Raw genomic sequence first — 13,446 nt, 5'->3', positions numbered from 1 at the left:
TGTGGGTTTTGCACAAAGCAACAGTTTCAAAAAGAAATACATATCTGTGGGTTGTGCCTGCCCACCCCGCCAGATAGAGAAGCAGCAACCCATCAATGAGCTCCTCGCCAGGGCAAACAAAATTTGGGTAGGCAGATGCATGGGCACCTCCAAACCACAGACACTCTATGAATACCACAAACACAGAAAGCTGCATAAAACCATTTATTTTACAGACAAGTGCATATAGCCAAGGTGGGATGGGAAGTGGGATTTGGAGAAGAGGGATTTTTAGATACTGTAAGTGTTCTTCTTTTTCATTTCCCCTTTTCCTTTCCCACCTCCTGTTGATGCAAGAGCAGTTCCGTGCAAAACAGCTTTTCTTTTTTTAAAAAAAATGTGCCTTCAGCAACAACCTGTGGAAATAGACATGCTGCATGCTTTCTCTTGGGCTGATGAAAACCAAATGGCTAGGTTGTGCTCAGGTGTAATGGTTCTAGGGGTTGCTCGTGCGTAAACCGGTGCAACACCTGGCTGGGTTGCCTGAGTGAACCTTTTCTGTCCGGACAGCCACTCACCTGTGGCTGTCTCAATCGCTGGCAGAATCCGTCAGTGGGCGTTTCTTGAACTTCTTCCAGCAAAGAAGCTCTTTGACGCCTAGCCTCCTCCTACTCTCCCTGCGCAGAAGCCTTCTGTGCAAGGAGGGTGTAGGCAGTGGAGGACGCTTACTCTCCCCGCTGGTCCCCGGCAAGGAGTCATGGGACCGCCTCGCCGATCCCCCCATCTGCCCCCCTTCTCCACTGGTGCTATGCTGATTCTCTTCCCCAGAAGATGGGCTGCCTCTCCCCATCCCGGGACGCTCTCTGGGACCCCTCCGGAGCCCGCTCTCTCCCTCCGGCCCTGATGGCAGTTCCCTGACATCCGGCAATGAGGAAACAGACATGAGGGTGATAGATGGCACCCAGCAAAAAGTCACCACAAACATTTTTTTTAAGTCCACACAATGTATTTCAGTGTGCCAATATGTGGGTAGCAAGAGATGTTATACTGCATTCTACTGTCCCCATTTTATTGGATTATCCATAGATTGGGTAAACCCAAATTAATGGGGGGGGGGGGAGCTGTAGGTTGCCACTAGGATGAGATTGACATTGTGTAGATGATGTGAAAAATATGTACACATGGGATGCATCGAATCCACTTTAAACTGCTGTGTGCTCATAACCTTAATCCCAGGGCTTTTCCTGATCTTTTCTTGTTTTAAGTTAAATTGTCAGCTCCCTCTTTCTTCCCTTCCCACCTTCCCCTCCTTGTCCAGCCATGGAGACTAAATAACCTCGCCCCCCCCCCCCGCCCCCCAGTTGCTGGCTTCTCTTGTCAAGAGTAGAGGTTCAGCAAATACTTTGCCCCCTTGTTCCCTAATAAGCTGGTGTTCATGAAAATATGGGGCAACAAAAAGACACAATCTGTCCCCCACAATAGCCTGCTTGCTTGTCCCATGTAGCGAATTATGAGATAAAAATGCTTAAATTTCCTGGCCACACACACACACACACACACACACACTGAGTAGCTCATTCTAACCAGTATTGGCAAGTTCCCATTGGGCCTGGTAGAGCAGAAGGCAGAGAGACCAACAGCAGAGCAAATGGTAGGCATAGCCAGGTAATTCTAGTTTTGTCCATGTCCTCCTCCCTACTGAGTTCCACATGGGCAAAACTGAGACTAAGGAAGAGGAGGCAGGCAGGCAGGGCTGCTCCAAGGCTGGTAGTTAGAAGGCAGATTGAGGTTGGTGGGGCAGTGCCCTGTTTGCCCTAACAGACCCCCCTGTGAGGTATGTTTGGCTGAAATGCAGTGATTTACACTGGGTTTTCAACATCCAAGCCCAGTAGGTTAGTCACAGTACCACAGAGACTCTGCCGAAAGACCCAGAATTGTGTTTTTTGCCAATTGCCAGAGAGATGCGCGTTCAGAGTTACCATGCCAGATGATTTATATTGTCAGTGGTAATTTTAAATTACTCACATGCTGTAATAACTCATGAATTAGCTGTTTAAGAGGGAGGCTTGTGCATAATAGAAAACAGATTAATGAAGGGATCTCTACAGCGTGCAGCAGTATTCAAAAAAGAAAAAAGGAAAAAAAGAGCTAACACCACACTTGGTATGCTAAAAAGGGGGAAATAATGAAGAAAGTTATAGTGTCATTATGTGATTCAAAGCCTGTGTGTGTTGGGGGGGGTGTTTACTGGGAATAAAGCATAGAGCTGTCCCACTTCACAAACACCCCTCTGCCCTAATCTCTGAAAAGACAATGAAAACCATTAGAAGGACCTGGGTGAGATGGTATTTCAGTGAGATTGTTTGGGGAAATAAAATGTTCAGAGCAATATATATGTAGACTACATCAGTGATAGGCCACTCATAACAAAGGCAACATAATTAAAAGAGGAAAATAGTTGCAAATTGCTATGTATAAGTATGTAGTCTGTTCAGGCATTGCATTATGAGGTTTAGGGTTATCTTATATTGCATTATGCTTATGACACTGAAGTCTTGCCCAGACACAGTGTATTGTTGTGAGGGTTTTTTTTGTGGGGGCCCCTAAACCCTAGAAATTAATAAATGGTAGTATTTTGATTATTTGTGATATGAATGAAAAAAACATGCTGCAGAACTAGGCCAAACTAGGAATCTCTGAGCTGGGTTATGCAAACTAGCCACGCCTAGCAGAGGTGTTAACATGACAAAAGGTGTTGATGGCCCATCTAAGAGGAATTTTGGGTCTGGGCAGACAGTGGTTGCCAATGTGATGGTGTGTGTGAGAGAGAGGTCACAGGAAAAGAGTCCTGGAAAGAATGAGAGAAGAAAGACAGAGATCCATCTTGGGCAGGCTGGCTGAAGGCTGGCTGGGAGAGATGTCTTTGACTCCGGTGCTGCACTGCTATGGGGAACAGCCCAAGCTGTAAGATATGGACTCCCTCCATGCAGACTGTAGCTGTCAATATGAGAATAAACCATATTTCTTAAAGCTACAACAGTCTCCGACATGTCTTCAGTTCTCCTAAGGAGCACAAACGGTGGGTGAGTACCTGGAACCCTCTGGAACCTTGCTATTGCTTGGCAGAGAGAGGGGGGAGGCACCCAAATTTTCTAACAGTATGTATGAAGGAAGGATGAAGGAGGGGGTTCTATTGTTTCACACACACACACACACACACACACACACACACACACACACACATTCTTCCAATTGTTTAGCTGAGCGAGTGGGGTGAGGAGCATTTCTTTGAATTTGTTCCTCTTCTTTGCTTGCTGCTCTCCCATTAGTATCCCCATCTCAACAGAGTTAGTTACCATTGACTGACCAGCCTGCCTGCCTAATAGCTAATAGTACAATTTCAGATAAATGATTATTTTCCTTAGTTATACAGCCCTTAACTATAGTAGTGAGGTCAGATGGACATATCTCCAGGGTTCCAGTAGTGAAGCAAGAGGTGAGAATGTATATCTGTATGGTCTATGTAGCTTTCACCATAACTAAGAACATTTATTCCTCTGTGTTACATGCAGTCCAGTTGTAGCATAATTTCTGGCTTTAATATTAATACTGTATCTTTTCCAGAATGCACCATTAAAAGTGTGACTTAGCCACTTTACAATTGTGGCAAAAGGTTATTTTAAAATGTATCTAAAATAGAAAACAAAAGGCATTATTTAGATTATTTAGATTGCATAAGGATATTGAGCTACTGGATATTAAGCTATATTTTGGTTCTGTCTTCTTTATGGAAATAATAAAATGATCATAAAAGGTATGGCCAGTTATTGTATTTATTGAAATCCTAAAACAGTGGCTCTTGAATATTTGAAAGCTCAAAACTTGGAAGTGGATTTAGAACTAGGGAATAGTTTAATGGCTATAACAAGACAAGTTATAGCACCATTATGGAAATCACCAAGAATCCCTTTCAATATCAAGTTGGTATGAGTGAGTTTGAACAGTAGCATTTTTGATTATGCTTACATATTATAAGAGATTTAAGAAAGGACATTTGCCAGACAAGTTTATTAAAAAATGGAATTCATTTATAAATCACTGGAGCATGAAATGAAATATCAAGATAGTATTCTGTCATATGCATTATTCTCATTGATGTAAGTTTGGGCTACATAGATTGGTGTAAGTTTCATTTATACTTTATAAATATTGTATTTTGACAGAAAATAGAATGATTTATGTTTTAGGACAATTTCTTTTAGATGTATTTGTAATTTCACATAATAATAGTGGTTCCATGGGAGACTCTTATCTCTACCCTCCTGGTAGAACATAGGTGGCTAACTCTGTAGACACTCAGCAAAGGACTTGGTGTATTTTCTGCCTGTGATTCTAAGAAATGCTTCAGGGAGGAATGAAAGAAAAGTCAAACTTCAATGGCAATGTGTACTGTTGTTCCTCAGGAAGGAAAGAAGGGAGGGAGGGAGGGAGGGACTGCCAGGAGGTTAGATATGAAGTACAAGTGAACCTTTTCAAACCCAGCTGTCCATTATACCCTGATAGCTAGTTTTCTGTGAAGATTGTGTGTGTGTGTGTGTGTGTGTAGCTTTGTTAGTTGTGTGAGGGTCCACTTGCTGACAGTTTGAAATGGTGCTTCCAAGAAGTAGATTTAACACATGAGTACTAGGCTTCAATGTCACTCTAAAGTGTTATGGAATGCACTGGTTGAGGATGCAATCCTAACCCCATTTATCTTGGAGTAAGCCCCAGTGAATTCAGTAGGACTTGCTTCTGAGTAGATGTGGTTAGGGATTGTGCTGTAAATGAAGTTATAGGACTTGAGAGATACAGAAGCTATTCATACCAGACATTACAGTTCCAACCCTTAGCAAGGTCTCTGTTCTTTCTGTAATTGATAGCATGTCTGGGATTTACCTTAAAAGGAATCCAGCATCATTTAAACAGCTTTTCCTTGTCCCAGGAGGTGGCAATTTGTGCTTCATCAACAAGGGCAGGAAATACATCGCACAGGATGTTGTTGGTATCAATCTCTCTCCCAAAACCTTTCTCACAAATGAGTATAGCCACAAGGCAGCAGAAGTTTAGGATCAGAGTTTTCCATCTCCTAGATGGGCTACCTTCCCAGGTTGATGAGCCCCATCTGCCCCTCATTTCCTTTTACAGCATGTGCAGAAACTGCCTTCTTGACCATTGGACCCACTATTGGTCTTGTCCACTCAATCTGACCTGTTTTCGTATGCAGAGTCCCTAACTCACAGTGCGTTTGAGACCCATCAGCTGCCTTCACCTAGTTTAGCTGGCCAGTTGAAGCTGTTTCCCAGGTTGTGGCTGCTCTCTCAACCTGACAGCTACTAGAAGCCACAGGTGAGATCTGAGTACAGGGTGGGAGACCAGAAGTGGACAAAATACCCTAGAAGGAACATGATGTGTCCTCCACCAGAAGTACTACCCCTCTCCTAAAACCCCATACACCCAATTGATAGGGCACTGTGCTCTCCACCCTTTTTATGGTTCTTGTTTTTGTAAATCAGACTTGTACAGAACAGCCCTTTAAATAGAGAGCTGCCTTCTGATAGCACTTCAACAGAGAAGTGTCCTTTGTCAGGTAGGACCCTACATACCATTTTTAGATTTGTGTGCCCAACCTTCTCTTGACAAGAAGGGGAAAATATTATTTCTTCATTATTTTGTGATGAATACTACCGAATGAGGACAACTTTGATTTGGCTCCCCAAGCTTCTCTCATTAATGGAACTCAGCGTAACAGATTCAAAGGCCTGGAATATTACCACTCATGTCCAAACCAAGGAGAATTGGGTTTATACCATGAATAAATCAGGCTCAGTTGGTGTCTTGTGTACTGCATGTATCTAGCAATCAAGATGGTATCTGTAGCACAGAGAGTTCTCTTGGTCAGTGTTGTTATGCACAGTTCTTCCTTGATATAAAATAGAAAAATAAAGATGGCCACTTGTTGGCATTTGGGAAAGATAAGCAGAAAAATCAGAAAGCTTCCCGTCCTCCCCTAGCTCACGTAACATTAATCTGATAACTTGATCTCACAACTCAAATCATAAATGACTATTTCCAGCTGGCATTTCTGTTTTTAAAGGATTATCTCCCTTCAGACACTGATCATTTCTGACTTTTAAAAGGATGGGTTACATGGACTGAGTTGGTCTTTGAGCCTAGTTTAATGCACCTGAGACTTGTAATTTAATTACATGTGTTCCCGAAAGAAAACTACCTCACAAGTAAGAAACTGAGGTCTGCTGATTTGCACTAATGCAAATCATTTTGTGATAGATTTTGCTACTTCACCTTTTCATGGGGATCTCCTCTTTAACCCTTCTATTGCAGCTTATGCAGAAGCTGTGTTAAAATTGGATCAGCAGATTATGAAGTTTGAAGGGATCGTGCCTTAAAACATATCTTTATATTAATATGTAAGTCATCTGTTACAAAACAGACCCTACCTTTGTAACTTGTTATGAAACATGATTCAGCATTCAGATTGCTATTATGTAGGGACAAAACATACTCACGGTATGTTGAGAGCTAATATATTTATTTATTTGCTTTACAAGAGAGACATGCAGTACTGAGCATTATGAAAAACTCTCAGTGAGTCCTAGAAGATTGTTTAGCTTGCATCAGTTCCTTTTCTTTTCTCATTAGGGAATTTTTCAGAGTTACTTTCCTAAAGGTAAGAGATGCCATTTATACTGAATCAGATCAATGTTGGATTGTTCACAGTACTGGCAGTTACGTCAGTCAACACTTCTGGGTCACAGAGAGGTCTCTTTTATCTAAAGTTCATTAACTGGAAATTGTAGGGATCAAGTCTGGGGTGTTGTTCATGCAAAGTCTTTGCACTGTTCCTGAGCTAATGGTTTCTCTGATTCAGTTCAATTTCTCCAGAACGTCACAAGTTGGGCAAAACAAATATTTCTTTTTGGCTGCATCATCTCCTTCAAGTCTTCTTGACTTACAGGTTTCTAAATAGAAGAAAATGCCTTAGGGATGATGGATAAATAGCACAGCTGTGATCCCTCTCTTCAAGACCTTATGCCAGCTGCCTGCCACAGTTTGTGTTCTAGCTCTTTTAAACCTCTTCACTTCTGTTCTTGACTATACTACTTCTACCACCTCGCCTCATTTCCTTGACATACCATTAAAAAGAAACCAAAACAGCTGGCATAGAAAATTATAGTGACAATAATCTACCCCCTACTTCCTGCCCTGGCCACATTTTGTTGCATTGGCTTCTTACATTTTGTGTTGTGAGGTTTAACATGTATGCAAAGAGGGCCTGAGTTAATTCCACCAAGAGTTAAACCTATTTCCCCCCAGAGGAAAATACATGCAATTTCAAGAAGACCCATCTCACTGTCCCTGCCATAGAATTATCACAAGCGTCCCATCATATCACCTTTCCATCAACCTCACTCCACCCATTTGAAGGGCAAATGTGAGTGTAACATTTTCAGTCGCAGGGCTTATTACAGGCACATTGTTTTCAGAGTGTTAACTCTGTAAATAATGGGTCAGTGATAACTTATTCTGCCCTTCTACATTTAACAGCTGTATTTATATTTCTATTATGGATGTTCTACCAAAGGCAAAAATAAAGGCTAGATTTACTTACTTTTTCAGTGTTATATATCATTCCCTATTTGGCTTATTTAATCAGTTGTCCCCCATTCTTCTGATTTATGCATAGAACTTTAGTATCGCTATTTAACACTTCCAAAATGAGAATTATAAGCCCAGGGTTCTTTTTTTTTTATTCAGTAAAGGTCAAAAGAATTCTTCTTTACAAATACAAAAAGTGAGAATCAGATTGTAGTTTTATTACAGAGATTCGTGTTATTTGGCCTAGCTTGTGGTTTTTGAAAACTCAGATTTGCAAAGATGAAGTTGAACATCCAATTAAAGGCTGCTTAGGGCAGATCCTGATGCTATTTTGGCAAATGTATATTTCCACAAGATAATAGGAGAAAACAGAGGCAGGGCACCTAGCAGGGGAGATCAGCAGAAAGATGAGTTGCTTCACCCTTCCTGTGCTCACCAGTTTTCCCATACATAATCTCCACCCCTCGGCTTCTTTACCTTCAGTTCAGCTTCCCCACAGTTTCATATCCCTACAGGGGAAAACATCCGTTTAAAACTGTCAAGGGGCATTTACAGAGAAAAGTCCTTCCTTCTTGTAAGTGATGCTCCCCTCACACATTAGATTTACTAAAGAAACATGAGCTTAGGTCTTCCATGTTTTCCTCATAACATGTGGTTCCACCTTTAGGCACAAAAGTACATGGGGTGTGTGTGTGTGCAGAATTCTCTCAAAAATTTCTTCCCTATTTCCAATTATAAATATTGTTAGATTTAGGGATTTTAGGAGCAGAGTATAAATACTCAGTTCAGCAAATTGATACAGTGGTGCCCCGCAAGACGAATGCCTCGCAAGACGAGAAACCCGCTAGACGAAAGGGTTTTCCGTTTTTCGAGGCGCTTCGCAAGACGAATTTCTCTATGGGCTTGCTTCGCAAGACGAAAACCTCTTGCGAGTCTTGAGATTTTTTTCGCTCCCCCCCCTTTTTCTAAACCGCTAAGCCGCTAATAGCCGCTTTGCCGCTAAAAGCCACTAATAGCGCTAAGCCGCTAATAGGGTTGCTTCGCAAGACGAAAAAACCACAAGATGAAGAGACTCGCGGAATGGATTCTTTTCGTCTTGTGAGGCACCACTGTACTCAGTATTGCTGCATTAATATAATAATACCTTGAAGAGTTTGGAGTTAGATTTTGTACAAGTATTATATGAAATTGAGTTTCAGAAAGAAAATTTGCAAGGTATTAAAATGGCAAAAGCTGAATTTTAACCATTTCAAACATTTGTCAGATTTTGAATGTGTGTTACCATTTTGTTTAAGCTGGGTCTGAGCTGGGTTGAAGGAGGCAAAGTAAAAGTGGCTGTCAGTGCTGGATGTCAAACTTCAGGGTGAGCAGGATCCCTTTGAGAACCAGGCCACAGGTTAGATAGGGTATGTGAGGCAGGAGGAACTTGGCCTACATGGAAGTGAACAGGCCTAAATTATCACTTACTAGGCCACAAAGAACTGAGTGTTATATTTTGTTCTGGTTTTACAGGCCCATTGAAGTCTAAGACCATGACTGGAATGGAGTAAATTCTCATCCCTGAAAGTGCTACCACATTAGATGTACATGCAGTGATGTACAGGTCCTTCTGAACCCAGAAAGGGGCAGAATGGGGGTGGAACGGGGGCCAGGCGTGCTTATACATGCTCTGCTGGCACACATGGGGGCTGGTAACAGGACCCTCACACAAAATGGTCACCACCTGTTGTTTTTTCATCTGGGCACTCTCTCCAGATACTGTGCTTTGAGAGTGGCAGCTGCCTTGTACTGCATAGGGAACCTGTTGGGAGGAGCAGAAATTGGATCTGATTGCAGCACCCTTGTTTGTAGTATGCACCCTTGAGGCCATACATATCCACTTGGAAAGTTCTGCAACTCCAAAGACATCTGTTGTGATGTGGAGTATGCTAGATAATGGACAGCCACTCCGACCTTAATTTCAGGACCCATGCCAAGGCAAATATGAATCTGTACCACTGGGCCAAGTGGCCTACATAAATGAAAGACACATTGAACACATAGTTTCATTCTCTTGAGATTAGTGCAATGTTTCAGATAGGCTATTGAGAATGAACGTGCCCATAGCAAAATTAAGGATTGAATTGAGTTATTAATCAAGTGCTGCGTAAGGTGAATAATTCAAACTGTTCGTACCATTGTAACAATTGTGGCTACTAGGCATGATGGCTATGTTCCTCCTCCACATTAGTCCATATTCTGAATACCTATTGCTGGAAGCCACAGGAGGGGAGAGTCCAGTGCTAGATTTAATTCCCCACCATCGAATGCCCGTGCTATTAGATGCGAGGATGCAGAATGGTGTGGCAGTGTCAACAAAAAGAATGATGGGCACATGCAGACACAGGTATTATTTAAATACAACTAGACATATAAAAAGCATTAGTACTCCCTTCTGGGAATCCCTGACCTTTGGTGCTCATGGCTTAATGGAGTCTCAGAATAAAGCACTAATGCATTAAGAAGGCTCTTATAAACAAAAGTTCAGTTCCATACCAAAAGCTACAGTTTCAAGTCTTGGAATCAATGCACCTGCTTGTTACAGGTAGGAGATCCCTTGATTCATGTAATACCATCTCAACTTTTTGACCTCATTGAAACCTTCAGTTGCCCTTTAGCTGTGTATCAACTGTTTTATTTTATTTTTAAATTAATTTTGTTTCAGTATGCATTTTATATAGCAAAAACTACCTTTCCTGAATTCATTGTTCAAGTGCACTAAAATATCACAGAATTGTAGAGTTAGAAGGGAACACAAGGATCATTGTGTCCAACCCCCAGTTAGTTAAAATACATAAACCAGAATCAGATGTAATCAAATATTAGCAGTGATATGACCCACATAGCATTTCATGGAGAGCAAAAATTAAAAGTGCATGCAGTTCCTAACAGCTTGATCATATACTGTGAAGTGCATCTCTCATTAATTCTAGCAGAGAGCCACTCCTATGTTGACAACAGGCAGCTTCAGCCTTGCTTCTCACCATAGACTCCCATTAAAGCCATCAGATAACCACAGCAACTTAAGAATGTGTATGTGAAACCAACCTGCCTCTCATGTGGGGAGGCCCCAACCACACCCCTCCCTCCCTTCCCTGGCTCTCATTCAGAGATGGGGATCTATAATGAATACAATAGTGCTCCCTGCCCCAAACTCCTCCATGGGAGAGCCCAAAGGGATAATATCCTTAGTTGTCTCTCCTGTGACATACCCTCCAACATTTCTCCAATGAGAATAGGGACATCCTGTTTAAGAATATGAATAAGAATTCTTTGTTGGAAGCCGCCCAGAGTGGCTGGGGAAACCCAGCCAGATGGGCGGGGTACAAATAATAAATTATTATTATTATTATTATTATTATTATTATTAAGAATAAGAATAATACCCTGTCCATCTGACTGAGTTGCCCCAGCCACTCTTGGTGGCTTCCAACATATATAAAAACGTAATAAAGCGTTAGACGTTTAAAAAACTTCCCTATACAGGTCTGCCTTCAGATGTCTTCTAAAGGTCGTACATGTACCTATCTCCTTGGCTTGGGAGTCACATAACTGCATACCCTCTGACATTTCTCTGATGAAAATAGGGATGTTCTAAGGAAAAGCGGGACATTCTGGGATCAAATCAGAAACTGGGACAGCTTCTATCAATCTGGGACTAGCCCTGGAAAATAGAAACACTTGGAGAGTCTGCTGTGGAAGCTGCAAACCTCTGTGGTTTGCTTTCAGAGTTTCTATTGCTGCCCTAGTCAAAAATTCCTGCCTCCATTTTTAACCTCATTGTTTGGATTCTCATAGTTGTTTTACACAATTGTGCATTTTATTTGTGTCATTTCTTTTGCATCTTCCTGATACATTCTCTTTCCTACACCTTTGAAATTAGGTAGTCAAGCTCAGAAGAGTAAAATAGTTAACATGAAAGCAATTTTTCACAACCTAGTGCAATAAATTAATAACTGAGGCAGAACCAACCATGGGTTGGGTGAGGGGGGAAATGCATAAAATGAAAATAAATGATTAGTATTGTGTATTGGAACAGACAGGACATTTTTTATTCATTCCAAGAGCATTTTGAAGTGTCACTATATATTTAAGCCAACATAATGTGTTGACAGTAAGCTGTTCTGTATACATAAAACTGTTAAACAGAGTATAAAATGAATGTTCATGTGCTGTGACTCCACATGGGCCAGTAGATAACAGCCCTCATCTCATATGTTGCAGTTGCCAATGAAAACAAATATTTCAAAGTTACCAGAAATAATAAATAAATAACATGTTCTTAAAAATAGCACTTAATTAAATATAGCCTGAATCCACTGTTATTCTCAACATTTAAATGTGTGGAAGAATTCCTATTGCAGTAAGAGTCTTCGTGGTCATATGATATGCCCCCAACTTGTCTGCTTGATTGACTGATCAAAAACATCCAACCGATAAAAAATTGAAAATCTGAATGCTAGATGAATTTTAACAATAAATAAATCTGTCTGCATTGTTAACATTAGACGCTTGGAATACAATAACCCAGCAGCTTACATTGGGGTTACATTCTGGGGATCTCTCCTGAAGCCAAAATCATGTATCATCAACCCATTGGTTTCAGTCGTGGGTGGGATTGCCAAAGTCATTTTCCGTGGAACCCTGCCTCCTTTCTGCTCCTGAAAAGAAAAGAAACACACACGTAAAGCTGAATGCACACAAGTTAAATGTGCACAAAATGTGGGCTTGCTGTATTCACAGTTTGTATAGGTAATATGTGGCGTCACATCAGGTGCATCCCATATAGTAAAGAAAGTAAAATGTCAGACAGATTTTACCAGATGGCTAAAATGTAGTAATAGATGACTAGTGTTTGTTGAACATAACATGGAGAGGAGAGGGAAGTTACACATCAATTATAGTAAAAGAATGGGTTCCAGACCAGGTGAACAATTCAATTAAAATAAAGTTAGTGAGGGAATATTGACATAGGTAAAACAGCAGAAACTCTAAAGAGGAAGACAAGAGACAGAATCGCCATAGTTCAGTCGTAGAACAGAAGGTCCCAGATTCAATCCCCAGCCTTTCTGAATCCCTTGAGAAGCACTGCTGGTTAAGACAAAAGTGAGCTAGATAGAGCTAGAGGCAGCTTCCTCTGTTCCTAGACCAGGAAGCATTTCTAAGCAGTGGCTGCATTCCAAGAAAGCTTAGTCACCCTCTTGCATCCCATTAGTTACAAGTAACTTGTCCCATTGGATTCAGTGAGACATTATTGTGTTTCTGATTTAGGGATAATGGGTGAATCAGTGGAGAAGTCTTTTTTATTTTAATATGTCTACTCTGAGTATGATTTAGTTGGATATCAACACAGTGTTTTTAGGAGTAATAATTCCCCAGTTTTTATTCATGCATTGCAAGGATTCACCCCACTGCACCCTGCTTCTGTTAGCATGGCAGGAAGAATACATTTCCCAGCACTCGATGGCAGTATTGGTCACCTGAAGGAGAAAAGAAACCTCTTTCAAATAGCAAGAAAGTTTACAGACTAACCTCCACAACCACTGCAATGTTAGCATAACATAAACATAAAACATCAGCATCCAGGGGGAATGGAAAATTATGCATGCATACCACTTACATAATATAGTTTGATTAATTAGAAAACAACATAAAAGAAAAAAATAGAAGATGGACATATGTACAATCAACAAAAATTCAATTAGCAATTTGCCAGAAGGGCAAATTTAGTAATAGCCCCTATAATACATATTTCTTCTTTTTTCCCCCTTT

General features: G+C 41.0%; 1 protein-coding gene across 10 annotated transcripts in view; it reads left to right on the top strand.

Moving 5' to 3' along the window:
• TSPAN4 (tetraspanin 4) overlaps positions 1-13,446 on the top strand; it is a 519,577-nt gene that overhangs the window by 466,526 nt on the left and 39,605 nt on the right. The window lies entirely within an intron of this gene.

The sequence above is a fragment of the Podarcis cretensis genome, assembly GCF_951804945.1.
Source record: "Podarcis cretensis genome assembly, chromosome: 1".
Lineage (NCBI taxonomy): Eukaryota > Metazoa > Chordata > Lepidosauria > Squamata > Lacertidae > Podarcis > Podarcis cretensis.
The sequence above is the reverse complement of the archived record's forward strand: the minus strand, read 5'-3'. Positions and strand labels throughout refer to the sequence as shown.